Below are 14,786 nucleotides of genomic sequence, written 5' to 3'. Positions count from 1 at the left end.
CAGACTACCTCATCCAGGAACAAAACTTGCAATAATTTCTATCTTTCTAGTTAGTTTGTTCTACAATTAAAACAAATTCTTTCTAGAGATTTTTTTTATTTATATGACAAGGTAGACTATTTGTCTTTAGTTGTTTTAAAATTTTCAAAGTTCTTTTTTGTGGCATAGACGTTGGTGCCCTCTCTGTCTTTGTGTAGTGATGTCTCTTCCCAAAGAGCCACTTTGCCTTGTCAAAAGTTCTTCCTTACATCTCTCAGAGCATACATGACCTGTCCCACCACATCTACACTTATTCCTATTAACTCAGTTTTCATTTAAATAATGGCAGTTCTATTCATTGTTTTGGCAGGTTGATAAAACATTCCTGGTCACTGAAATGTCACCCTGTACTTCAGATACCCATCAGAGCAACTCCTCTTGTCTGTACTGCCATACCATATCTATTAAGTGGCATACTCTAAAATTATTCTCAGTAATATAAAAACCTTATCATTGGCTTAAGCCAGTTCACTATATTTTATCAACTCTCCTGTACTATTGATTTTATTTTATCACCTCTTTGGCTTATGTCATCAGCTCAAATTGAAGGAAGTCATCAGAAAAACCCCTAAGGGGCTGTGTGACATATTTACTGTACGGATTAAGTTGCTGGCTCACAGTTTAACAGAGAATCTTTCTCACTGGGGTCTGGGAGAAAACTTTTTATCTGTGCTTCTCCAGAGCAATTGCCTTTATCTTACAAATACAGTCAATTGCACAACTAGTCATGTTTTTCTGTTTCTGCTATCTGATAGAAAAGTAGCAACAAATTTGAGCTCTCCCTTTACTATGTGTATAGGATTTCATCACATAAACGTTCCGTATTTATTTCCTGCTGCCATATCACATTTCGTTACCCTTAATTTTTATTGCAAGTTTTTCCCAACTAAAATTTTATTTTGCTTTTTTGATCTATGTATTACTTCATGAGATGAGATGCCCTAAATTATTTCTGAAACATGGTAGGTAGAAGTTGTATGATTTTGTGGGTGTGTTATTTGTTTAGGGGGTGATCTGATCATTAAGGATTAAATTTAAAACTTTAATATTTAAAAATAAGGAATCAAAAGACTGTTAGTGAGATATCATTAGTGAGGGTGGAGTAAAATAAAAAAATGTGGAAAAGGAGAACCAAGGAAAGTTTGGTGACAGAATGGACTTTTGTAAACACTTTAAATGAAGGCCTAGGTCAACAAGAGAGTCATGGTTATCTTAGCTGTTTCTTACCAGGAGGGATGAAAGACTTACAAGAAATGGAAATAAATGCAGGAAGTAGACAAAAGGTCTAGATTTCTGCATGTATCAGAGGTTATTTTATCCTGAGAAATGAGGACAAAGCATATGTTATTTTATGACAAATTCTTTCCCTGCCATTAAAAATTTAAAACTCAGGCAGACAGGAATCAACTCTAGGGGGTCTGGTCCAATTTAAAACCAAGTATTGGGATTTCACTGTGATTGCTGCTGTTCCTGTGATTTTGGGTGAAATTAAGTTTAGCTAACAAAATATTAATAATTATAGATCATATTAATAGCAAAGCTTTTAATATTCCTTTTGGAATCATCATTGAACATGAAACCTAGAAAATATTTTAGAGAATATTCAATCTAATATGATTATTAACAACTACTGAAACTAAGAACCAGACAAGACATGTTACTTATACAAGGTGGCAATCAATCCACTGAAGTACCAGAACTAGAGCAGAAACCAATGAACTTGTGGTCAGCAAAAAATTCACCTAATGTGTCCATTACTGCAAGTCTCTCTGTTGAAGGCACTGAACCACTTTTTGAAAAATACAGACCAAAGTTCTTTATTCATTAGATGGAACAGAGAAAAAGGTTATTGATATTAAATATTACTTATGTTATTTGAAATCTCCATTCTTTTTATCATTTGAAGGTAAAGTGGGCTGAAGTTGGCCCTTGAAAAAGGGGCATTAGGAGACTTGAAAATTAGATCAGAGACTGAAGCTATTAGAGGAGGGCATAGGCACAACACTCCAACAAATAGACAAAGGCAGTAACTTCCTCAAAAAGACCTCCAAAGCACAGGAAGTTAAAGAAAGAATTAACAAGTAGGATGGCATCAAACTAAAAAGTTTCTGCACGTCAAAGGAAACCATCAATAACCTAAAGAGAAAGCCTACAGAATGGGAGAAGAGCTTTATCAGCCATCACTATGATTGATGGCTAATATACAGAATATATAAAGAGCTCAAAAGACTCTACACTAGCAAAGCAAATAACCCAATCAAGAAATGAACAACTGACTTGAGCGGACACTTCACAAAAGAAGAGATACAAATGGCCAATAAATATATAAAAAATTGTTAAACATCATTAACCATCAGGGAGATGCAAATCAAAACTACAATGAGATTCCTTCTAACCCCAATCAGAGTGGCAAGCACAAAGAAGTCAAATAACAACAAATCCTGGTGAGGATGTGGGGAAAGAGGAACTCTTATACTGTTGGTGGGAGTGCAAACTAGTTCAGCCACTATGGAGATCAGTGTGGAGATTCTTTAGAAAAGTGGGAATAGATCCACCATATGACCCCACTATACCACTCCTGGGTATCTTCCCAAAGGGATTGATTTCAGAGAACTACAGTAACATATGCATACCCATGTTCATAGCACAATTCATAATAGCCAAAGTATGGAACAACAGATAAATAGATTGCAAAATTATGGGAAATATACACAATGGGATTCTACTCAGCAATAAAGAACAAACAAAATCATGCCATTTGCAAGAAAATGGAAAACCCTGGAGAACATTATGCTAAGTGAGATCAGCCAAGCACAGAAAGAGACATGTGTTTTCTCTAATATGCCCAAATTAGGGAGTATTATGGATACCAGAGCTACTCCAGATAATGGAGGGGAAATCTCAGCAAACCTAGAAAGGAAGGGTAGGAGAGGAAGAAGGCTAAGGTTAATTAATGGAGGAGCTACATTCAAATATGTGTATAAATGTGAATGTACCATGGTCAACCTGTACACTTATTGTTCGAAGGGGAAGAAAGGGGAAGTGGGGGGCACCAAGCACTGTGTGAATATATGCTATTTCCAATATGCTGAAACTATGTCAGAATAACTCTGATTTGAGTAACTATTAAAGATAAATAAAGGCAGATCTATGCTTGCTTGTTAAGTGGACATTGAATAATTACCTTTGTAATCTAGGTAAAAGACCATATTTTTTAAGTCATTGTAAATGAGTACAATGGGATTGTAAGGACTTTATTATATAAATAACTTCACTTTAAATTTTTATTTATTTTTCAAATGTGGACAAAGCAATAATTATTAACATTCTACAGTTATAGATTAAGCCATTTTTGTGCTTACAGAACAAATACAAATTGTGATTGAGAACTTAGAATTTAGGGAATTTGATTATTATAAGTAGTAATTCAGGAGAGGTCACTAAAGAACAACAGTTTTTTCTTTAATACTGTGCGTGTTTGTGTTTCATTTGAGTTTATTGTAGTTGCTGGGTTTTCTAATCATATAGGAAATTGTCTCAATTATAGTTATGTTAGTAGGAAGACTACATTTATGTGAAGTTGACACTATATACTCAGAGATTTTTTTCTCATTATATAACCACTATAATTCTAGAAGAAAAAACAGTGATAGGCCTTCTTCACACCTTCTGTTAATCATAATAATCACTCTAACTTTACCAAAGGCTTTCAACACATAGACTTTTATTACATATTATATATTATTATATATTATATATTATATATTATAACTCCATGAGGTAAACAGGGAAAGCTCAATGATTCCCATTTTATTGGCAAGGAAGTTGAGCTCTAGAGAAATGACATCCCATGCCTGGTGTCAGAAAGAACAAAAACAGACACATAGATCAATGGAGCAGAATAGAAGACTCAGAAACAAATCTGCATACTTGCAGCAAATTGAGTTTTGGCAAAGTGTTCAAAAACATACACTGGAAAAAAGATAGCCTCTTCAACAAATGTTGTTGGCAAAACTGGTTAATTATGTGCAGAAAAAATGGAAATAAACCCTAATTTCTCACAAAATTGAATCTTGAATCTTCAATTCAAGATGGATCAAAGACTTGAAAATCAGATCAGAAACATTGCAGCTCCTTGAATTTCCTCTGATAGAAGACTAATATATAAAATATACAAAAAACTCAAGAAACTCACCACTAAGAAAACAAATAACACAATAAAATATGGGCAAATTAACTAATTAGGTACTTCACTAAAGAAGAAATTCAAATAGCCAATAAATGTATGAAAAAATGCTCAACATCTTTGTCAATAAGAGATGCAAATCAAAACTACCCTGAGATTTCACCTAACTCTCACTAGAATGGCTATCATTCAAAACACAAACAACAACAAATGTTGGTGAGGATACAGAGAAGTGAGAATTCTCATACATTGTTGGTGGGATTGCAAATTAATGCAAGCACTTTGAAAAACAGTATGAAGAATTCTCAGAAGAATGGGAATGAACCTACCATATGATCATGCAATACCACTTCAGGGTATCTACCCAAAATAATGGAAACCAAACTACCAAACTAATGCATACATATCTATATTCGTAGCTGCACAATTCACAATTGCCAAGCTATGGAACCAGCCAAGATGTCTATCAACAAATGAATGAATTACAAAGCTATGGAATATGTTCACAATTGAATTTTACTCAGTCATAAAGAACAAAATTATGCCATTTGTGGGAAAATGGAAGGAACTGGAGAGCATTATGCTAAATGAGATTAGTCAGTCACAAAAACTAAAAAAATTAGATGCTTTCCCTAATATGCAAAAACTAGGGAGAAAAAGGGTCATAGTAGGAACTCTAGATGAGGAAATAAAAACCATAGATGAGCAAATATGGCAACCTAACTGAGGGAAATGAGGGGGGAAGAGGAAAATTCCCTAATGTATATTCACAAACATATCAAAGTCAATAAGCAAATCATGAGAAGAAGGAAGGTGGAGGGAATGGGATGAGAATTTGGAAAGGACAAAATAAGTGATATGTGCATGTATGCCTCTACCATTTTGTACCCCATTAATATGTATGACTAAAATGCACCTATAAAAAATACAAAAAAGAAAGCAAATTTCCTTGACTCCTAGCTTCTCACATTTATCAATCTCATTGACACTACCATGGTCCCAGTCTGCATAACCCCTGAACATAATCAATAACAAAAATAGAACAGCATGTATTTCTGCTTCCAATCTTTTTCCAATCCCATTTCATATTCATTTACTCATTTCAATAGAGTAAGTTTCCTATGATTCAGTTTAATATTAAGATCAGGCTTTCTGTTGGTGTTACAATAGAAGACATCACTCATGCATGTCTAACCTGTAGAATGCCTGCCACAAGGAGAGAACTCTACAGTAGGTGTTGAAAACCAGTAGTAAGGGGATATTTGTTTTTATCCACTCATTGACAGATGATTCTAAAAGATATTCAGGTCTAACTATGGAAATGTGTTCTCAAGGATGGAGAAATTGGTTGTATCATCTGTGCCAGTTATAAAATCTGTCTTTATATTCAATCTCCTTTCCCCCTGAATCTCTGATCCTATCCTCTTTTTCCCATTTCCTTAAATAGAATGACAATTAAAAATCTCATGAACGTCCAGTCCTTGGCCTGATTTTGAGGAATCCAGATGAAACCAACAGGTTTATCTCTACATCAATCTCTGGCTTACAAAATTCTCCTCTACATTCCCATCTAAATGGCCCCACTCTCCTCCCTATTGATCCAAATCTCTCCGTTCAAGTTAGAGTTTTCTTGCTCCTTACTTCAGGATTGTTTTCCATGATGCTCCTGGCTTCATGTGATTCTTCTTTCTCTCACAAACTTTTGTCTTTATATGCAATGAAAAAGAAAACAAAAAAATATTTGTCTAATATGCTTGTATTAAGAGATAATTTTATAGAAGTACTCCTTTTTCTCAGTTCATTAACACTTTCAATAACCTGAGTTATTTATCTTGCATCCCTAGCACCTTGCATAATGTTCACTGATTATTTCCCAAATGTTCATAATGCAAGAGAAGGGTAGATTGATCCTTCTGATCAACTTAAGTCACTCATCAAATTGACGCAGATCATTGAAGATGCAAAGGATCCAAAGGAGTATGGCAGTGTGACTCTGCTTTAGTCTAGTTATTTGCTTTGTGTTGATGTGAGAATAGTTGAGACTCAAAGTACATCTTTCTTTGTGCTGTATTTTCTTTATTCCAATAATTTTTGAGTATACTAAGGCATGTGGAAATCAAAGATAAGGAGAATAGTTAATGCTTCTAAGCACTTTAATTCTGCACCTCATGTTCAATCATCTAAGCCTTCCTTTTTATAATGAACAATATGAGGCACAAGAATACTGGCACAACCTGAAATAACTCCATGGCCTTTGCACAATAAGGAGGTAATGTATGGTGGCATAATGGACATTCTAGGAACAAGATAAACTCCGTATCCACAAATCAAGTTTTTTGATACTTTTTGACACTTTTTGACACTGTATTGGGGTGGTAGATTTGGTCATTTTAAATACATTACTTTATATAAAAAATGAACTGAGCAATCTAACAATTTGTATGCACACATGTGAGTGTTACATTTTAGCTGAGTAAAATAATATCAAACGTATCAAAATTTCAAAATCCTATGCCAGTTTTCCTGTTACTATATTGATAAGGCAAATTTTGCACTAGTGGCAAATGGGGCTTAAGAGTAGAAATTAATTAGCAATAGCCAGCCATGGTAGTACAGCCAGTAGTCCCAGTAATTCAAAGGCTGAGAGAGGAGGATCGCAGGTTTGAGGTCAGTGTTAGCACCTTATTGAGGCCCTCATCAACTTAGTGAGGCCATGTTTCAAAATTAAAAAATCAAAGGGGGGTGTAGCTTAGAGGCAAAATGTTCCTCAATTCAATCTCCAGTAAAAAAACAAAAATAAAAATGAGAAAAAGAGAAATTAATCAGTAAATTTCTCCAGTATTTAAGTAAATTCTTAGTGATAAGTTAAAAACTTACCTGGCAAATTAATTATTTTAGACTGGTGGGTTTCCACTTAGAAATTTTGTATAGTACCACATTAGGTGGGGAAAGGGACTTGTTTGGGGTGATATGGGTCACTTCTCCCTTAGCTTTATGTCTCCCTGAGGAAGGAACTCTGGAACAATAGCATACCTGGTTTTCTGAGTCAACAACTAAGCCCTCAGAAGAAATGACCATCTCATGAGAGTTGGTTTGTTAAGCCTCTTTTTCTCCTCTATTTGAGAGGTAGCCATCTCTAGGGAGCCCTCACCCACTCCTGTGAACCACGATGGGGATTTTAACTGTGAAGCCCATTCATGTCACACCTCTATGCCAGGACCAGGAGAGGCGAGTTGGTAAAATCTGAAGGGGAATCCTATTCTCTTTGTTAACCTAAGCCACATAGACTTTTATCAGTTAAAAAAAATGTGATTTTGAATTAACATCTAATTCTTATGACTATTGTCTTGAATACAGCACCATAAGAGAACAGGTAGTTATGTAGAAACTATATCAAACCCAGTTAGCATTGTCTTTACACTCTCAGTGGGGAATGAGTACCAAAGCTCAAGAGACTGGAAATGCTCACTGGTCTAAAGGGTGACTATACTAGCTGTAACATCCCACAGAAATACTAACAATAAGAATAACAAGAATAATTTTTATTTCCAGTGCAGGGGATGGAATCCAGGGGCATTCTTCCTCTGAGCTACACCCCTATCTCTATTTTTATTCTTTATTTTGAAACAGGGTCTCACTAAGTTTAGGAGGACTTCACTAAGTAGCTGAGACTGGCTGTGAACTCTTGATCCTCCTTTCTCAGTTTTCCAATTACTGGGATTGCAAGCATGTGGCACTATACTCAGCTTCATTGAGAAATTTTGAATAGTAAATAACTGTACATGTAGGAAAGCAGATCCATTAATTCTATAATTAATTCTTTTCCTGTGTGAGCATGCAGTGATAAATATTAAAAAAAACTAATACTACTCTCAAGGCAAAATGTGTTTATTTTGTGATTAGGCAGAATGAATGTAGTTTACGAAGATGAGTTGCATAGGAAAGCACAATATCTAATATTATTAGTTCTACAATCTTTACTCTGTACAGTGACTGTGATTCCTCTTTTGGACTAAACCCTCAGCACTGTCCCCTAGCTAATAGCTGTGGAAATGAGGGTGTCATTTAATATCAATGGGTCCCATTTGCCCTTGAAAGCTCAAATTTCCTTTCCCATCCCTTCCCCCAATTTGCCTTGATATCGATTTGAAACTAAAAGATTATTTGTCTAAAAATTGGATCTTATAAACATTAGTAATCTTTCGTGAAATGATGAACCTATTTTATGATAATGAGATTGTAATTTTTTGTGGGTTGATAGAAAGGAGTATTTTGACTTTAAATCTTTGATTCTAGGGAAAGACAATGTAATGTGTCAATTCAAAATTTAAATTAAACTCCTTGCTTCAGTTCTTGAAAGTGTCTTTGAAATATATTCCAGAATTATATGTATAATTTTACCCAAAATTTGGCATATTATAGTATATGTTGGGAGCTGGAATAGAGAAAGCACTGGATATTTGGCAAACACAGCTTTGATTCTTACTGCCTTGCTATTTGGTTAGGGACATGAAATACAAATATTGCTTTACACACACACACACACACGATTTTTTCATGCGTAAAAACTCTTAAACAGGCATCATTTAAATGGCCCTGTGGGAAAGTAAATTAATACTGAATTTTTGAATATTTCACCCAAATAACTAATGCTCCATTGTTTCATTAAAAAGTATAATTTGCACAGACATTAATAACTGATCCATTTCACATGTACTTACCATCTTTTAAAATTTATGCAACTTTTTATCTTTTGGGTATTTGTTTTAGTTTTTGCCCCTAACCTCACCAGCCTCATTTGTCTGCTATATGCGATAGGTGAAAACTACTTTGTGAAACCAAATCAAGAGAAGCAGTAAGACTGCTGGGCTACCATAGTTCCTCTCTGTCTACTCTAAGTCATTTACTTCTTTTTTTAAGAAGAAAAGAATGAACATTTGATCTTTCTCTGAGACTTACCATATAAAGAAGGAAAACACTCAAAGTGTCTAGCCATGTCATTTACAAGATTTTGTAAAAGATTTTGTTTCTGGAGCTATCTTGATCTATGGAGCTTTTGATCACTGGGTTAGAAACTGTTCCTGCCCCCTCAACTTTGGGAAGAAAAAAGAAAATTGACTGAGCTTAGAAATTGGACACATGAGAGTGAACAGATATCAGCAGGCTGAAGTTGAGCTAATCGCTCCCTTAATTATAATCACAAAGAAAGCCCCCCCCCTCTCTGGAACAGTTCCCTGTGGCTGCGGGTGCAGTGACCCCTGTCCTTTCAGTCATGAGTCTGGCAAATGTGAAATAATTTTAGTATGTCGATCTGGAAAGCCGTCAATTATTATACCGGAGTTATCAAATGGAGGTCACAAATAAGGCAGAAAGGTCTGTCACCTTTGGAAAAAACAAGATTTGAGGAGAGCATAGTTCTGGAGCCTGATAATACAACAGAATTGGAATGAGGAGGGTCTCGGGACTGGAATATAGATGCTGCACATCAACATGGAAGAGAGTGCTCAGGGAGGCAGGCACACATGCAGCTCAGACAGGACTCCTCCTTACTCATGATTTCTTCACTATTAAAATGCATCCCTGGGTCTTTCGCTGTGCAAAAATGATTCGGGTCAAAATGCATTGAAAATATCATGGAATAAATAGAAGAAATACTAGCTTTCTGCTTGTAGTGCTGCTTGGATTTAGAATTTATTACTTTTAAAGTTTGCAAATAAAATTCTCTGAGAATGAATCTCCTGCATTTCAAGTAGGCTCTTCCTTAAGAAATGTCTTCTGAAGTTGGGCTTAACTACAATGGAAATACAACATGAGAACACAGCATAAATTAGAGTGGTTATTGTTTGTGTCACTTTGTGGGTTCCTATAGCAACTCCTCCAGTTTTACTTGTCCTTCATTGACCAGATATATTTTTAGTGACTTCTCACAGCAGAATAATAAAATGAAGAAAGCAAGAAAAAAAGAGAGACTGGGTAGGAATTAATGCCACTTTTTATCTTCGATCACAGGTTCACTGGTTATAAATGTTCCCATAACTTCAAATAAGTGTCAGATATTTTTTCCCTTGAATTAGTATACCCGCTGTCCAGGAAATACACAGAAAAAATAGGCCTATGTTCTTACCCCAACCAATTGGATTTAAACAAATGCAGGCCTATGACCATGTTTTGCCAAATGCAGGCTATATTTACCCAACCTAGGTTCTTGCAGCAACTGCACTGTCAAGAGAAATGTAAATATTAATGAAGCATGTTTCTCAGGAAAGGATATTCAATGAGTGTTCTTTATCTGTCAAAACCAACTCAATTGGTGCATACTTTCTGGACAGATAAAATGTTTATAGAGTCATAAATTGACATTTACCTGACAGTTTTTGTATTTCTATCAACTGACTTTATTAGGTCTAGGCATTTCAATACACCTTCGATTTTTTTCCTGTGGAACCATTAAACATACAATCTCTCATTTTTTAAGTGGAGAAAGTAAAAGGTACAGTTTTTTCCTTTCAAGTATTTTTTGTTGTTATTGTTATTTTATTGGTGTGTTATAGTCTTACATCACAATGGAGATCATTTTTTGACAATGGCATATATTCACACAGTACTTAGTGCCTTCTCCCCCTGCACCTCCTTTTCCCTTTCTCCCAATACTGAGTGTCCAGGTTAACAATGTTATATTCACATGTATTTACATATTCAAATGCAGTTTTTTCATTAATTAATCACAGCCTTCTTCCTCCCTTACTCCTCATTTTTAGCTTTGCTCAGGTTTCCCCACCATTATCTGGAGTCCCTCTGGTATCCAAAATACTCTCTAGCTTGAGAATATTAGAGAAAACATATGTCCCTTCTTTTTCTGTGCTTGGCTGATCTCACTTAACATGTTCTCCAGGATTTTCCATCTTCTTGAAATGACATGATTTTGTTCTTTTTTAAAAATTGCTTACTAGAATCCCATTGTGTGTATTTTCATAATTTTGTAATCCATTCATTTGCTGATAGACACCTAGGTTAGTTCCATTGTTTTGGCTATTGAGAATTTTGCTGCTATGAACATGGTTATGCATTTATGACTGTAATTCTCTAATTTCAACCCCTTTGGAAAGATACCTAGGAGTGGTATAGCTGGATCATTTGGTGAATCCATTTTCAGTTTTTAAAGAATATCCACACTGATCTCCATAGTGGCTGCACTAGTTTGCACTCCCACTAACAGTGTAAAAGAGTTTCTCTTTCCCCCCATCCTCACCAGGATTTGTTGTTATTTGACATTTTTATGCTTGCAATTCTGATTGGGGTTAGATGAAATCTCAGTGTCGCTTTGATTTGAAACTCCCTGATTGCTAATGATGTTGAACATTTTTTCATGTATCTGTTGGCCATTTGTATCTCTTTTGTAAGATGTCTATTCAATTCAGTTGCCCATTTCTTAATTGAATTTTTTTTTTGCTAGTATAGAGTCTTTGGTCTTTTTGCATATTCTGGATATTAGTCCTTTATCAGAGTAGTAGCTGGTAAAGATCTCCTATTTTATAGGCTTTCTCTTTAGATTCTTGATGGTTTCCTTTGCTGAGCAGAAACTTTTTAGTTTGATGCCACCCCACTTGTTAATTCTAGTTTTAATTTCCTGTGCTTTAAAAGTCTTGTTGAGGAAGTTACTACCTGTGCCTATATGTTAGAGTGTGGAAGCTATGCCCTCTTCTAATAGCTTCACAGTCTCTGGTCTGATTGTTAGGTCCTTGATCCATCTCAAGTTGATTCCTGTGCATAGTGAGAAGTAAGGATTTAGTTCCATCATTCTACAAATGGATACCCAGTTCTCCCAACAGCATTTGTTAAAAAAGAGTTGTCTTTTCTCCAGTGTATGAATTTGGCCCATTTTTCAAAGATCAATTGATTATGTGTGTGGGTTTGTTTCTGTATCTTTTATTTTGTTTTATTGGACTGTGTGCCTCCAAGCTAAACCCCCCAACCCTACTTTTTAATTCTTTATTTTGAAATAGGGTAGTAGCTGAGGCTGTCTATGAACAAGATCCTCCTGTGTACACCTCCCAAATACTGGGATTACAAGCATGCACCACCACGCCCAGCTGGAATTTATTTTTATTGGGATTTCTTTCATTGTGGGTTCATTGTTGGCATATAGAAAAACAACTGATTTTTTTTAGGTTGAATTTGTATCCTGCCACTTTGCTGAATTGGTTAATCAGCTCCAGTAGTCATTTGGTTGAGTTCTTTTTTGGGTCTTCTAGATATAGGATCATGTCATCTGCAAACAAGGATAATTTTAATTCCTCTTTTCCTGTTTGAATTCCTTTAATATCCACCTCTTGTCTTATTTATTGCTCTGGCAAGAGTCTCGAGGACTATATTGAAAAGGAATGATTATAGTGAGGATCTTTGTCTTTTTCCTGATTGTAGGGGAAATTCTTGCAGTTTTTTTTTTCCATTCAGTATGATATTGACTTTGAGCTTATTGCTTATTGCCTTAATGATGTTGAGATACATTCCTTCTATTCCAATTTTCTGCAATGTTTTTAACATGAATGGGTGTTGAATTTTGTCAAATGCTTTTTCAGCATCTATTGATATGATGATGTGGTTTTTGTTCTAAATTCTATTTATATGGTGAATAACATGTATTGATTCGTGTATGTTGAACCAGCCTTAATTTTCAGGGATGAAACCAACTTGGTCATGGTGTAGAACTCTTTTGATATGGTTTTCAGTGCATAAAGCTAGTATTTTGTTTAGAATTTTTGCATCTGTATTCATCAAAGATATTGGTCTGTAGTTTTCTTGAGGTATCTTAATTTGGTTTTGGTACTAATGTGATACTGGCCTCATAGAAGAAGTTTGGAAGAATTCCATCTCTTTCACTTTCCCAAAACATGTTGTGAAGTATTGGGATTAGTTCTCCTCTGAAAGTTTTTATAGAATTCAACTGGAAACCTGTCTGGGCCTGGGCTTTTCTTTGATGGCAGAATTTTTATTGCTGTTTCTCTTTCTTTGCCTACTATTTTTTGGTTTAGGCTTGCTATGTCTTCTTGGTTCAATTTAGGTAGGTTATATGTGTTCAAAAATCTATTGATTTCTTTCATGTTTTCCAGTCTATTGGAGTATACATTTTCAAAATAGTTTCTAATAATCCTTTTAATTTCCCCACTGTCTGTGATGATGTCTCCATTTTCATTTCTGATTTTAATGATTTGAGTTCATTCTATCTTTCTTTTGATTATGTTGGCCAGGGGTTTGTCAATATTATTAATCTTTTCAAAGAACCAGCTTTTTGTTTTGTTGATCCTTTGTATTTTTTAATTCTATATCTTATTCATTTATGCTCTGATTTTAATTATTTTCTGCCTTCTACTGGTTTGGGGATTAGAGTGTTGCCATTTTTCTAAGTTCTTGAGATGTGTCATTAGCTTGTTTACTTGACAACTCTCTGTTTTTATATGGGCACTCAATATTATAAACTTTCCTCTTAACATCATCAAAATGTCCTATAGATTTTGGTATGCTGTTTCTCTATTTTTATTTAATTTCAGAAATATTTTTCTCCTCTTATTTCTGATCTTACCCACTCCTCATTCAATAGTATACGATTCAATCTTCAGGTATTTAAATAGGTTCTTTTGGTCTTCTTGTTGTTGATTTATACTTTTATTCCATTGTGGTCTGAAAAGATGCAGAGAATTATCTTCCATCTTTTTAACTTGCTGGTACTTGCTTTGTGGTCAAGAACGTAATCTATTTTGGAGAAGGTTCCACATGGGCAGCTGAGAAGAATGTGTATTCTGCTGTTCCTGGTTGAAATATTCTGTATATGTCTATTAGGTCCATTTGGCTGATAGTTTTCTTTACTTCTGAAGAGTCTTTACTCATTTTTCACCTTGAAGATTGATCTAGTGGCATGAGTGATGTGTTGAAGTCTCCTAATATTACTGTATTTGAATATTAAATGCGAACATTGGTTTAGGAAAAAAAGTAGAAATTGCTAAGTGCTATGGCACAAACCTGTGATCTTAATACTTGGAATGTTAAGAAATAAGGATCACAGGTTTTAGGCCAGTGAATGGTAACTTAGTTAAAACCTGTTTTAAAATTGAAAAAAAAATTAAAAAGGCCTGAAAGTATAGCCTAGAGATAGAAATTCCCTGGGTTTTCTCAAGTACCAGAAAAATAAATAAATAAATAAATAAATAAATAAATAAGCAAATAAATCAAATGTTAGAGATCATTGAATAGTAGTTTACTTCTGTCCCTTGAGATAATTCAACAATATTAAAAGAATTATTAACTTATCAAATATATATATATATATATATATATACATATATATATATATATATATATGCATAAAGAGATATTTGTGTTATAGTTTCCAAATTATTTCTATGGGTGAAAATGCTGTCATTTCTATGCATTCATTTTTTTCCAAATCAAAAATATAAAAAGGCCGGGCGTGGTGGCGCACGCTTGTAATCCCCGCGCTTGGGAGGCAGAGACAGGAGGATCGCGCAGGTTCGAAGCCAGCCGCGCGTGCTGGCTTAGGAGACCC

This window comes from Muscardinus avellanarius (assembly GCF_963383645.1).
Source record: "Muscardinus avellanarius genome assembly, chromosome: 7".
NCBI lineage: Eukaryota > Metazoa > Chordata > Mammalia > Rodentia > Gliridae > Muscardinus > Muscardinus avellanarius.
The sequence above is the reverse complement of the archived record's forward strand: the minus strand, read 5'-3'. Positions refer to the sequence as shown.